This window comes from Bos taurus, chromosome 7, assembly GCF_002263795.3.
Source record: "Bos taurus isolate L1 Dominette 01449 registration number 42190680 breed Hereford chromosome 7, ARS-UCD2.0, whole genome shotgun sequence".
NCBI classification, from domain to species: domain Eukaryota; kingdom Metazoa; phylum Chordata; class Mammalia; order Artiodactyla; family Bovidae; genus Bos; species Bos taurus.
This window is the reverse complement of record NC_037334.1, coordinates 71208069-71221214: the sequence shown is the minus strand read 5'-3', so window position 1 is coordinate 71221214 and position 13146 is coordinate 71208069.

The following is a 13146-nucleotide window of genomic DNA, read 5'->3' as shown; positions in this document are numbered from 1 at the left end:
GTACTGTCAATAGGCTATATGTAATAGTTTCTCCTGGCCCGCTCAGCACTGCTGTTTCTATTGCCTGGCACTCTCTTTTCTTACCTCCACCCTTTTCCTGGTTTATTTCCTTCAAGAAATACTTAATAATCCTCTATAGGCCTTAGCACAGATGCCTTTTCCTCCAGGAAGCCTTCCCTGATTCCCTCAAAATTTGGGTTAGAAGCTCCCACAAAATCCTATATTCCTCCCACCAGCACACTTATCCCATTGCCTTATAATGATCTAGTTCACTCTTCAGTCTTTCCCAAGTAAATCATGAGCTTTTTGAAAATAGAGTTGTCCTCAGCACCTAGCCGGAGAAGGCAATGGCAACTCACTCCAGTACTCTTGCCTGGAAAATCCCATGGTGGAGCCTGGTAGGCTGCAGTCCATGGGGTCATGAAGAGTCTGACATGACTGTGCGACTTCACTTTCACTTTTCACTTTCATGCATTGGAGAAGGAAATGGCAACCCACTCCAGTGTTCTTGCCTGGAGAATCCCAGGGACGGCGGAGTTTGGTGGGCTGCCGTCTATGGAGTCGCACAGAGTCGGACAAGACTGAAGAGACTTAGCAGCAGCAGCAGCAGCTATACCTTCTCAAAATTTAGGTAAGGAAGTGGTGAAGTACTCTACTTCCTTCATGGGATTTTTGTGAAGATCTGTTAGGATGTAAAACAGAACAGTACCTGGCACATAGTATCTGCCCAGTAAGTGTCAGATGCTGTTTTATTTTTTAGCATCAGCTGGTATTTGAGAGTGAAATTTTCCATTTTTACTCATACAGAGTAACTCTGCCCGAAGACTTTAATGTCATTGGTAAATTATTATGCAGTTAACATATACAAGTAATACTGCCAGTAATACATGCAATTAAATTAAATGTATGGAGATGTTGACAACTTGGGAGCAAAGTCAGACTGATTGGCAAACCCCAGCTAATCCAACTGACCACAAGTGTAGTCTAACTGGCTGCATGAAGCAGGCAGGTTTTGGCTGGACCAAAGGATTCATCAAAAGTTTCAGATCCCTGGCTCAGCAACAGTTCTCACTCCTCAGCACCTTTCCAATTCAGTTCACACAGCTGAAAATTAAAACAAGCTAACAAGAGCCATAAAATTTTGATACCAACAAAATGTTCTTAAATTTTACTCAGCCATAAAGCTGTTTATGACAGGAGAGTAGAAAGTCTCCCTCTCATTTTTTAAGCTGTGAGCAGCAATGTTAACAAACAATGCAGACTGTACGTTCAAGAACAAAGTTTGGAGCTGTGATCAAATAAATTAACAACAGAGCTAATCTGACATATTTAATGATAAATCTTTTTACTGTGCTGTGTGGTAATTAGACAAAATGAGAAGTTCACATAATGGCTGTAATTATTTAGTCATATTATTTTCATACTGTCAAACCAAACTTTCATGGATTTCCTTTATTTTCTTAGTTCTGCACTTATAGAAAGCCCCAGTGTTGACCATTTTCTCTGCCGCTACTTAAAATTTCAATGGACTCTAATTGCAAAAAGGCATAATTAGACATCAGAAAACACACATGGGAACACAGAGGTCTGGAACCCAGGTCTCCATGTCCTATGCTTCTGCATGCTTCTCTGCCTCAGAGCAAAAGCTCTGAGAACCACCTGTTTTTCTTTTCCAGTCTGTGAGGTCAAACCTTCCCCCTTACTTCTCATTCTCTCCTGAGATAAGAGTTTCTGAACAAGAAGATTGCAATAGCCCCTTTTCCATAGAATGATCATTAACCTCATTTGGTGACACTGGCAGCTCTAACAAATAGATCTCCAATTATGTGAAAGCTCTAACGTAATAGAAGTGTATTTCTGCTCATTTAACAACACAAGGCAGGTGATGTCCCTGATTGGCATGAGACTCTCTTCCATCCAGTGGTCTGAGGACACAGGTTTCCTTATATCTTGTGGCTTCACTGTTGCCTAGAGCTTTGTCTTCATTGACTGCACTCAACTAGCAAAAGAGCATGGATAAAATCTTTCTACTTCTTAAAAATCTTGATCCTGACATTGCACCCATCACTGCCATTAGAACTTGGTCACATAATCACACACCTAATTTCAAAGGAGACTCAGAAATGAAGTCAAGCTGTTTGCTCAGGAAGAGAAACAGGCTTTGATGTACAGCTTGCAATCTTTGCCCTTCCTGAAATCAGTGTGGAGATGAGGAGGTAGAGTTAGCAAACCAGAGGTAGAATGCGGGGAGGGGCATGAATGAGGTAGCAAGGAACACAAAACAAAACAAGACGCTATAAGACTCATTACTGGGACCACTGGGAAATATGAATTTTGTCTGTATAACAGTATTATATTAATGCTAAATTTCCCAAGTGTGATAATTATGTTAACCTTATTCTTAGATGATAGCTCCCAAAATGCTCAGGGGTGAAGTGCCATTGATGGTTTCAATTTACTCTCAAATATGCCTCTTAGTGCACATACAGAGAGACAAAGACACAGAGAGAGATACATACACAGAGAGAGAGAGAGAGAGAGACAGGGTGGAGAACAGATGTGCTTAAATGTTAACAATCTGTGAATCTTGATGAAGCCTATTCAAGGAGCAAAGGCCTACAGGTATGACAAAACCAAGGAAGGACATAGTATGCTGAAGACAGGAAGTGGGTCAGGGTTGCTGGAATATAAAATGCCCAGCAATGAGGGCAGGAGATGAGTCTAGAGAAAGGTCAAAATCATGACAGGGCTTACATAGTGTGAAGCTTGACTTTATCTTGCAGCCAGTGAGGACCCATTTAACAGCAGGCAGGGATAGGTCTGGTGTGTCTTTCAGGTAGGATGTACTCGATGATTTAAGAGAAACAATTCTGGATGAAGGGATGCAATTTCAATCATTTAACAATTTCAGGTGCCAGCCCTGTGCTAGAGACTATAGATAATACAGAACTAGGGTAGACACCAGATATGTGGAAGAGCAAAATCAGACATGGTTCCTGCCTTCTTGGCAGTTAGGGTCTAGTGAGTGGAGATACATATCAAGTAATAATCGTAAGGATTAGTGTCAAATACAGCTGTGACAAGTTTGTTGCTATTTAGTCACTGAGTTGTGGCTGACTCTTTTGTGACCCCACAGGCTCCTCTGTCCATGGGATTTCCCAGGCAAGAATACTGGAGAGGGTTACCATTTCTTTCTCCAGGGGATCTTCCTGATCCAGGGATCAGATCCAGGTCCCCTGGATTGCAGGCAGATTCTTTACCACTGGAGCCACCAGGGAAGCCCATGACAAGAGTTAGGAAGGCGAATTTTGTGATGGCCTAGGAATCCATGATGGCTATACATGGTTTGACCAGGGAAAGTAGCATCTCCAAGAAATTGGTGTTTGAGCTAAGACTCACAGGGTGAAAAGGAGTTATGTAGGGAACACCATATAGGGCAGAGGAAATAACATGAATAAAGGCTCCTTGGTTGGAAGGAGCCTGGTTTACCTGACTGAAAAAAAGACCAGTGTGGCTAGGAGGCAGTGAGTGAAAAAAGGTATGCATGATTATATTGGAAAGACAAACAGGGACAGCCCTTGCAGTGCCTTGAAACCATATTCATAGATTTTAACCTTTATGCCATGTGCACTGGGAAGCTATTTAGAGAATGTAGTGTGTAAATGTCAAGGGAGGGGTGAGAGATATAATCCCTGTAGCTGCACAGTGAAGAATGGGTTATGCTATAAACTTCAGCAGACCAGTTAAGAGAGATGACAAGAGATTGAATAAGGGGATGGAATCAAGAAATCCTTTGACCACAAAATGAGTATAATTTTGAAGTTTGGTTTTAAATGCTACATTTGCAGGGCTGAAGTTGACAAAAACTGGTCAGGTGATGGTTATCAAGTGAAAGAAAGAATACTGATGAGGAAGCAACTAATGACAAGCACTAAGAATTCCGATTGAGATGGGTTGTGTCTGGGGTAACAGGTGAAGCTATCTGGCAGAGGATTAGATAAATGAGCCTGAAATTTAGGAAGTAGTGACTTGTGAGTACTCAACATTGAGATTTAAATTGAGGTGATGTCAATGCCACAAGTCATTTAAGGTCAGAGAAAACAGAGCACATTTCAGAGACAGGGAATCAAAGTTCAGACAGAGACCAAAAAAAAAAAAAACAAAACCCAGGAGATTATGGTATAACAAGAGGCTGGGTATAGGGAGATTCAAATCGTCAAATATCCAGCATATCCTATCCTAGAAAATAGGAACTGATGAAAATCCAGGACCGTGGAAGTTGAGACTATCACTGTGGGGGGTGGAGGACTTCCCTAGCGGTCCAGTGGTTAAGACTTTGCCTTTCAGTGCAGCGGGTGCAGGTACAATCCCAGATTGGTGAACTAAGATCCCACATGTCATGCAACCAAAAAACCAAAACATAGAACAGAAGCAACATTGTAAAAAAGATTTTAAAAGTGGTCCACATAAAAAAAAACCTTAAAAAAATATCACTGGGCACCTCAATAACAATAGTTTCAGCAAAGTGATGGGGCTAAAGTCAGAAACCAGCTATGTGAGGGTATGGGGAAAAGAGACAGTGGGCATAAATCACTCTTGGTGGTAGTTTAGATGACATAGATTTGACAGTGGCCATGCAGACTTGGGATCTGGATTGAAGGCATTTAACTCCTTCACTCCTCCACCATACTTACCTTGAGTATATTTTATGTGTCAGTCATAAAATAGGCACATAAAAAACTAAAGTGGTACCCTGTCCTCAGGAAGCAATGTGGGCTGAGTGATTTTCGAATGATATTCCATGAGTCCCTGAGTTTTGGAGCACCACTGGAGGAGGGGAATGAGGGGAAAAGCTGAGCTTGTGGGCTCCGTGACTCCTATCCCTCCACATATCAACCCATATCTTTTTCATGAGTGTCTACATTTAAAATATTCTTTAAAAAAATGCACTCTGCTGCCAAGGGGAAAGTTTATAAAGTAGTGCTCTAGAGGATACAAAAGTTTAGGTCAGGGGTCAGCAAACTTTCTATAAAGGAGCAGATAGCACATATTTTGGGTGTTATGAACCATATGGTCTGATGTAACTATTCTGCTGGTGCAGAGTAAAAACAACTTTAGACGATTAGGAATGGGCATGGCTCTGCTCCAATAAAACTTTATTTATGAAAACAGGAGGCAGATGGCAGTTTGTTGACCCCTGTTCAAAATGTTGATGAGACACAGCAGGACTGTTCAGGCTATTATTCCTGATAGTATTTCTAGAAGACATAGGATATCATGCAAGGGTAACTATGTTCTGGCCCCTCTCAGTTTCGCTAGTTTCCAGCATTCTCTGACCCTTAGTTCCCTCACTTTGCTGTCTTACCAACTGGAGGCCTGTCATCTCCTATCCCCCACTGAAGATAGCTAAAATTAGTCTTTTCAATCCTGCTCCCGCCTATTTATCTTCTTAATCTACTGTCCATTTTATTTTTCCTCTCAATTTAAAACAAGGGAGTTAAGAAAAATATCATTCCTTAAACCAAGCAAAAGCAATCTTCAAAAATGCTGGCTGAAGACACACTGCCCTCATTAAACACAGTACTCATGAAATGAGTTTTCATTAATAGTAATTTGGGGAAACACTGGCCTTGAGAATTCTGATACGATAAGCCTCATGTCACACCAGAAAGCTATAAACAGAAAATCAGGGCTCCCTGGGCCAGGCCATGCCCAGAAGAGAGGCTGCTAGCTCCCTGGAAAAGGAATTGGCGTCATGTAAGAAATCTATGGCAGCCTTCTCAGAGCAGAGCTGAGCTGGACACTCTCTGGAGCATGATAAAACGACAAAAGGCCAGAGGAAGGAGACCTTCCATACCAGGGAGGAAACATCCCAATGCCTTTTTGTGGAAAATAAAGGAAGGGAGAGCACAGGAGAGAGAATGAAGGAGTCCAGGAAGCATGCTGACCAGCATGAAGGCCTGCTGGCCTGACTTGTGATGGTTACTCAGCTGGGGGACAGTGACCCTTGTCCCCAATATTACCCTGGCTGACCTGGTGCTGATGTCATGCCCAGTGACCCCCCTACTTTTAATATAATACAACTGATCTCTGGCATTATTAAAACGGCAGGTTCCCACCCACACGCCTAGTGACTCTGATTCAGGATGGAACTCCAGTCTTCCCTTTTCGTGCATGCAGCTGGCGACTCTGAAAACCACTGCCTTCCAGGTTGTGATGACGATGTTCCGAATCAGCCATTACATTGCCCCAGGCTTCCTTTGGTTCACTGAGCAAACGTGCCTGGTCTGAGGATGCTGAGTGTGAGTATGCCATCATTAGGTTGAAGGGGGAAAACACTGCCCCTTTATAAAAATATTGTGCCTTCTAACATGTAATGTTTTATAAAGTTATTTCTCATTTGATCCTCCTGACCAGTGAGGTAAACAGGGTGTGAATTATGGTCCCCAGTCTACACATGACACACTGAGCTTCCCGGTGACATCTGCCCAAGGACACACAGCTAATAAATAACAGGGCAAGGACTGGAAGCTGAGCCTTCTGATCACTTGTCTGTTTACTCCATCCCACTCCCCTCACTGCCCCACCCAGAATCCTCATGATTGGCAGACTGAGGCCACAGAGTTAGCAGTTAGCTGACTCCAGTTACAATTGGCCCATGACTTATGAACTTATGAATATCATGTTTTAATGCAGCAGTATATGACCACCCAAACTTCCTGTTCAACATGTAGATGCCCTGGCTACAGTGTAAACATGCTCTTCAGGACCTCTGAGGGTGGGGCCTGGGAACCTGCAATCTTGTAAAAACACTCTAGGTGATTCTAATGTTGAAATGATTGTTACCTGATGCAAAATACTAAGCGAAGTTCGAAATTAACTCTCTACCTAACTTTTTACCCAGGTAATGGTTTCCACAGCATTTAGATTCTGCCTCCATGTTCATTCCTACCCCCAATTCTACATTTCTTTGTTTTGTTCATTATCAGCATCTCTGAAGGAAGAGAGAGGCAAAATAAACTGGGTTAGCCTTTCAATTTGGGAGTGCCTATGATGGTTTCTGCATAAAAAATCAAAATTCTTCTCCTCCCTCCACCCAAAAATCATGTGCAGTCTGTCAGAACCCTTAGAATATTGTTTAGAGGGAAAGAATATTGTTTAGAAGGCTGATTTTTTAAAAAATCTTGAATCTCACAAACTGCAGTAGATGCTTCAAACACACACCTGATATGATTGCTCATTCCATGAGGGTTCTGCATGGAAAAGATCAACACACTCTTAAAATAGAATCTAGAGATACAAAGGAATCTGCAATAGTCTCACGTATTTGTACACAATGCAGTGTAGCTTCTGTTATTTTTATTAGCAATGAGAAGAGGCTTGTCACAGTCAGCCATCTGCTTGAGTCACTGCCCGGCTGCAGTGGCCATGGCTTTAGAGTAGGAACACTGAAATCAAAGCCTAGACTTACAGAAGAGTCACAGAGCAGGGAGCCAACAGTCCCCTGCAAGTGACACCTTCAGTGTCCTGAAAGACCCAGTCATACCTTATGTCATGAAAATTCGCCTACACCCTTGGATTCTTAAAGAGAACAAGTGGCTGTGACATCAGGTGGAAGCTATTATATTTGCTCTTACGAAAATGTTCGATATTTCAAAGTGGCCTCTGCAGTTCCATTAAAATTACAGACTTTTTTCTCCCCCCTGCTGCTTTTCCACATTCTAATACAGGCTTCTGAAAGAGGAAAATGAGAGTAAGCTAGCATGGGACTTTTCTGGAGTCAAAGAAATCCTGTCTCTGATTATGGCCTGACATCCAAGAAATCATCTTATTTTCTTCCTATTCTTTGTTTTTTACTTTAATCAATGTATAAAATCCTTTCATGCCAATAGAAAGTTTTCTGAATCTGAGATTACTGTTTGACCACAAAGTTCATAAAATGTTTTAAGCACTTTTTGCTGCTATTTGTAGCTAAGCTCTGTCTGATTCTTTTATGACCCTGTCAGGCTCTTTTGTCCATGGGATTCCATATCTAATCCTGACACTTGAGGTTTAGGAACCAGAAAGCAAAGACTTACCAAACCAAGGGCTAGCCTAGTACACTCTGCACCAATGAAGATGTGTATCCTAAAATAAAGACTGTTAGAAAACAGGATTTTTAAAAATTTGAATTCAATCAGCACCAATGAGAAAGGTGTTTGGAGTTGAGGGTCACTACAAAAAGTAGATTAGAAAAAATTATTCTGAGATGTGGAAACGAAGGTGAGTAGGTCCTCCCTATCCCCTGCCCCAAATAATAAGAGGTGGCGTTTTGAAAAGTAAAGGAAAAGAACAAACAGCCAGTTGTTGACCAGAATGTAGTCAAGGATTTACAAATCTTGTCTGCCATGGAGCACAGTGATGATCTCAGAGGGTCCTTAATCCATCATGCAAATGTTATTATATTTGGCATTTGTGCTGGGTATCAAGGACAAAATAGGTGGGAGAATTCAACATCTCTTTCTCTAGAAAACTATCCCAGATTTGTGGAAGGAGGTCAAGGAACAAGCACAGGGTTGGTGTGCTATAAGGAAATGGCTGGCTCCGCATGTGAAAACACACCATTGATGGAATCTGTTCTCAAGCCAACTCGGAGCCAGCCAGGATCTCAAACTTGATGACCGGGCTAACACCAGCAACTGTAGCTGCTGTTTCCTTTGCTTCTCCAGCCATCACAGCTAGGAATGTTTCACATTTGCACGGCTATATCCCTGCAACTGTTGTACAGCCAGAGAAGTTTTCTATTTGTCTCTTTTCCTTTTTTTTTTTAAAAAAGACTCCAGGGACGTCCCTGGCATTCCAGTAGTTGAGACTTCGCTTTCTAATGCAGGCAGTTCGGGTTCGATCCTGCATCGGGTTCGATCAGGGAGCAAAGATCCCATATGCCTCATGGCCAAAAGCCCAAAACATAAAGCAGAAACAATATTGTAACAAAGTAAATAAAGGCTTTAAAAATGGTCCACATCCAAAAAAAAAAAACCTTAAAAAAAAAATACTCCAAAGTCTATTTCAAGCTAACAGCCAGATTTAATCATCATCACTGTCATCATCATCATTTTTTCTGGTAATCATCAAGAAGCTAAAGATTAGAAGTGCAAAATATCAATCATGTGATTTTAATTGTTTTCAAAGGAAGAGAAAAGAAATGTCAGGTCCAACAAGGTCATGTGCCCCCTCAGCAGATAATTGTCTCCACAAGAAATCTTCTGATGTATTGAAACTGAAGTAGATTGTTAATGCCTTTCATTTACAGAGGGGAACTCAAGACTCTGTAGCATTATACAGTTTAGAGTATAAAGCAAGCCCCCCAGGCATTAGTCACTCTTTCTGGGTAATCATCTAAAAATAGGGATGGCCTTTCCAGCTACCCTTTGTAGTTGAAAATGTGATGATAGAGGTGCCTTCTAATGTCCATTTCATAGACTCTCTCTGATACGATTTTTTCTTTTCTCTTCCAAACTCTCATATTTGGGGGAAAGGAAGCACGTTATATTAAAGGTTAAGAAAATTGGACTATGTTTCCTGACCTGTAGCTTAATCAGGATTTTTTGGTACTGAGTATACAGAAACCCACTCAGACAGAAATAAAGTAGAGGGAGTTTATTATAGGAGTGCAGGAATGAAACTCTGAGAAAGTGCAAGAAGAGCGTACATGGGTTCAAGTGAAACCAGCAAATGGAAAGCTATTGGATTCCAGGGTTCCTGTCTCTAGAATGCCACCTTCTCTTGTGTCTGTACCCATCTGCAATAGATTCATCCCCTTTCTTCGATCAGGTTTTTTTCACATGCCATGGCCAAGATGGCCGCTCTATAGGCCTCAAGTTCCAATAAGCAGCAGACTGCCTAGTGCCTCTCAGAATCAATGTAAATTCTCTGGAGAGGAAATAAGATATCCTGAGGTGGGGGCTGGTGTCTACTTCTGTCCAATAACTAGGACAATAGTCTGAGACCTTCTTAGTTTGCTTCTCTTGGCATGAAACCCCAAAATTATGAGCCAGGGTAAGGGCAACCAGGATGCCACTATCCTAAGCACACCATGTCCAAGTTAGAGCTTCATTCCATGAGCGGAGAAGGGGCAGAAAAAGAAGGTCTCCAGCTCTGGGACTTAGCCTCAGCAACTTGTCACTGGAGACACAATAGGAAATGCTGAAATGCTCCTCCTGGGAAAAAAGCCCTCCAACTGGGAGATGGGGGTAGAAGGAGTCCGGTGTTCTTGGCTGCAACCGTTAGAGTGAAGTTCCACTAATCATTGAATGGGGACAGAGATATTTTTTCCAGAAGGCTAAAGACTCTCACTTTTCTTACAAAATTTTCGTAGATTCTCTAGAACATGTTTTTTCATTTACTATATACACTTTGGACCATTTCCAGAGGATTTAAATGGTTATTTTTAAGTACTTTCCCCCAGTTTTCCTGGGGAGTGGGTTCACAAAGTCCCTCATGTTATCATTCAAGAAATTGATCTCACTGTCTGCGTTAGATCTTTATATTTGATAGGTTTATATCTGGGGCATGCTAAGTCGCTTCAGTTGTGTCTGACTCTTTGAGACCCTATGGACTGTAGCTGCCAGGCTCCTCTGTCCATGGGATTTTCCAGGCAAGAATACTGGAGTGGGTTGCCATTCCTACTCCTGGAGGTCTTCCTGACCCAGGAATCGAACTTGTGTATATGCTACTCTTAAAATTAGAGAAGGCTTAGGCTGGTTTTCAAAAAAGGACCTATTCTATTCTTCTTTAAAATTAGAGTTTATTAATAAGAACTAGGAGTCTGAATATTCTTTACATGGTTAGTGAGATATCTAGTTCTACCAGCATTTTATTCATTCATTCAGCAAGTTTATGTCTAATGCCCAGCAGTCTCCAGCATTGTTCTAAATCCTGAAGACACCAATCTTTAAAAAAAAATTTTTTTTTCTTTTCATATCTGGAGCTCAAAATCTAGTGGATGAAGACAGGCAATAAAAAAAGAAACACATAAGCAAGGTAATTAGAGATTCTGGTGAGTGCTATGAAGGAAGTAGGATCATCCGATAAGTGTGAGATTCTCTAAGGTGGTGAACAGGAGCTGAGATTTGAAAGATGAGAAGGATCCAATGATGCAAAAGCCAAGAAAGAGAATTCCAGGTAGAGGAACCAGTGAATGCAAAGGACCTGAGTCAGGTGTGAGCACAACATGTTCAGGGAACAGAAACTACACTAGTATGGCTGGTGGAATAAAGGGAAGAGTGGAATGAGAAAAGGCTGGGAAGGCAGGCAGGAGCCTGTTCAAATACAAACTTGTAGGCTGTGGAATGGAGTGAATTTTATTTTAAGTGCAGCAGGAGAACATTGGTAGGTTTTAGGCAGAAGACTAGGAGTAGTGACATGAGGGAAGCTATGGGAAGCTGATTTTAAATGTTTAAAATCAAAATTTCCAACAGTGAACTCTACCCTCAGCAAAATTCCATGTAAATTTTCTTGTTTTTTTTTTTCCTTTTATTTTTATTATTATTTTATTTTATTTAACTTTACAATATTGTATTGGTTTTCCCATATATCAAAATGAATCTGCCACAGGTATACATGTGTTCCCCATCCTGAACCCTCCTCCCTTCTCCCTCCCCATACCATCCCTCTGGGTCATCCCAGTGCTCCAGCCCCAAGCATCCAGTATCGTTCATCGAACCTGCACGGGCAACTCATTTCATATATGATATTATACATATTTCAATGCCATTCTCCCAAATCATCCCACCCTCTCCCTCTCCCACAGAGTCCAAAAGACTGTTCTATACATCTGTGTCTCTTTTGCTGTCTCGTATACAGGGTTATTGTTACCATCTTTCTAAATTCCATATATATGCGTTAGTATACTGTACTGGTGTTTTTCTTTCTGGCTTACTTCACTCTGTATAATAGGCTCCAGTTTCATCCACCTCATTAGAACTGATTCAAATGTATTCTTTTTAATGGCTGAGTAATACTCCATTGTGTATATGTACCACAGCTTTCTTATCCATTCATCTGCTGATGGACATGTAGGTTGTTTCCATGTCCTGACTATTATAAACAGTGCTGTGAAGAACATTGGGGTACACATGTCTCTTTCAATTCTGGTTTCCCAATCAAAAAATAGGCCAAAGAACTAAATAGACATTTCTCCAAAGAAGACATACAGATGGCTAACAAACACATGAAAAGATGCTCAACATCACTCATTATCAGAGAAATGCAAATCAAAACCACTATGAGGTACCATTTCACGCCAGTCAGAATGGCTGTGATCCAAAAGTCTACAAGCAATAAATGCTGGAGAGGGTGTGGAGAAAAGGGAACCCTCTTACACAGTTGGTGGGAATGCAAACTAGTACAGCCACTATGGAGAACAGTGTGGAGATTCCTTAAAAAACTGGAAATAGAACTGCCTTATGACCCAGCAATCCCACTGCTGGGCATACACACTGAGGAAACCAGAATTTTCTTGTTTTTGACTCTGTTTCCTAAACAGTTCGGTCCAGTTCAGTCGCTTAGTTGTGTTCGACTCTTTGCTACCCCATGGACCACAGCATGTCAGGCCTCCCTGTCCATCACCAACTCCTGAAGTTTACACAAACTCATGTAGAGTGAAAAAGTTGGCTTAAAGTTCAACATTCAGAAAACAAAGATCATGGCATCCGATCCCACCACTTCATGGGAAATAGATGGGGAAACAGTGGAAACAGTGTCAGACTTTATTTTTCTGGGCTCCAAAATCACTACAGATGGTGACTGCAGCCATGAAATTAAAAGACACTTACTCCTTGGAAGGAAAGTTATGACCAACCTAGATAGCATATTCAACAGCAGAGACATTACTTTGCCAACAAAGATTCATCTAGTCCAGGCTATGGTTTTTCCTGTGGTCATGTATGGATGTGAGAGTTGGACTGTGAAGAAGGCTGAGCACCGAAGAATTGGTGCTTTTGAACTGTGGTGTTGGAGAAGACTCTTGAGAGTCCCTTGGACTGCAAGGAGATCCAACCAGTCCATTCTGAAGGAGATCAGCCCTGGGATTTCTTTGGAAGGAATGATGCTAAAGCTGAAACTCCAATACTTTGGCCACCTCATGTGAAGAGTTGACTCATTGGA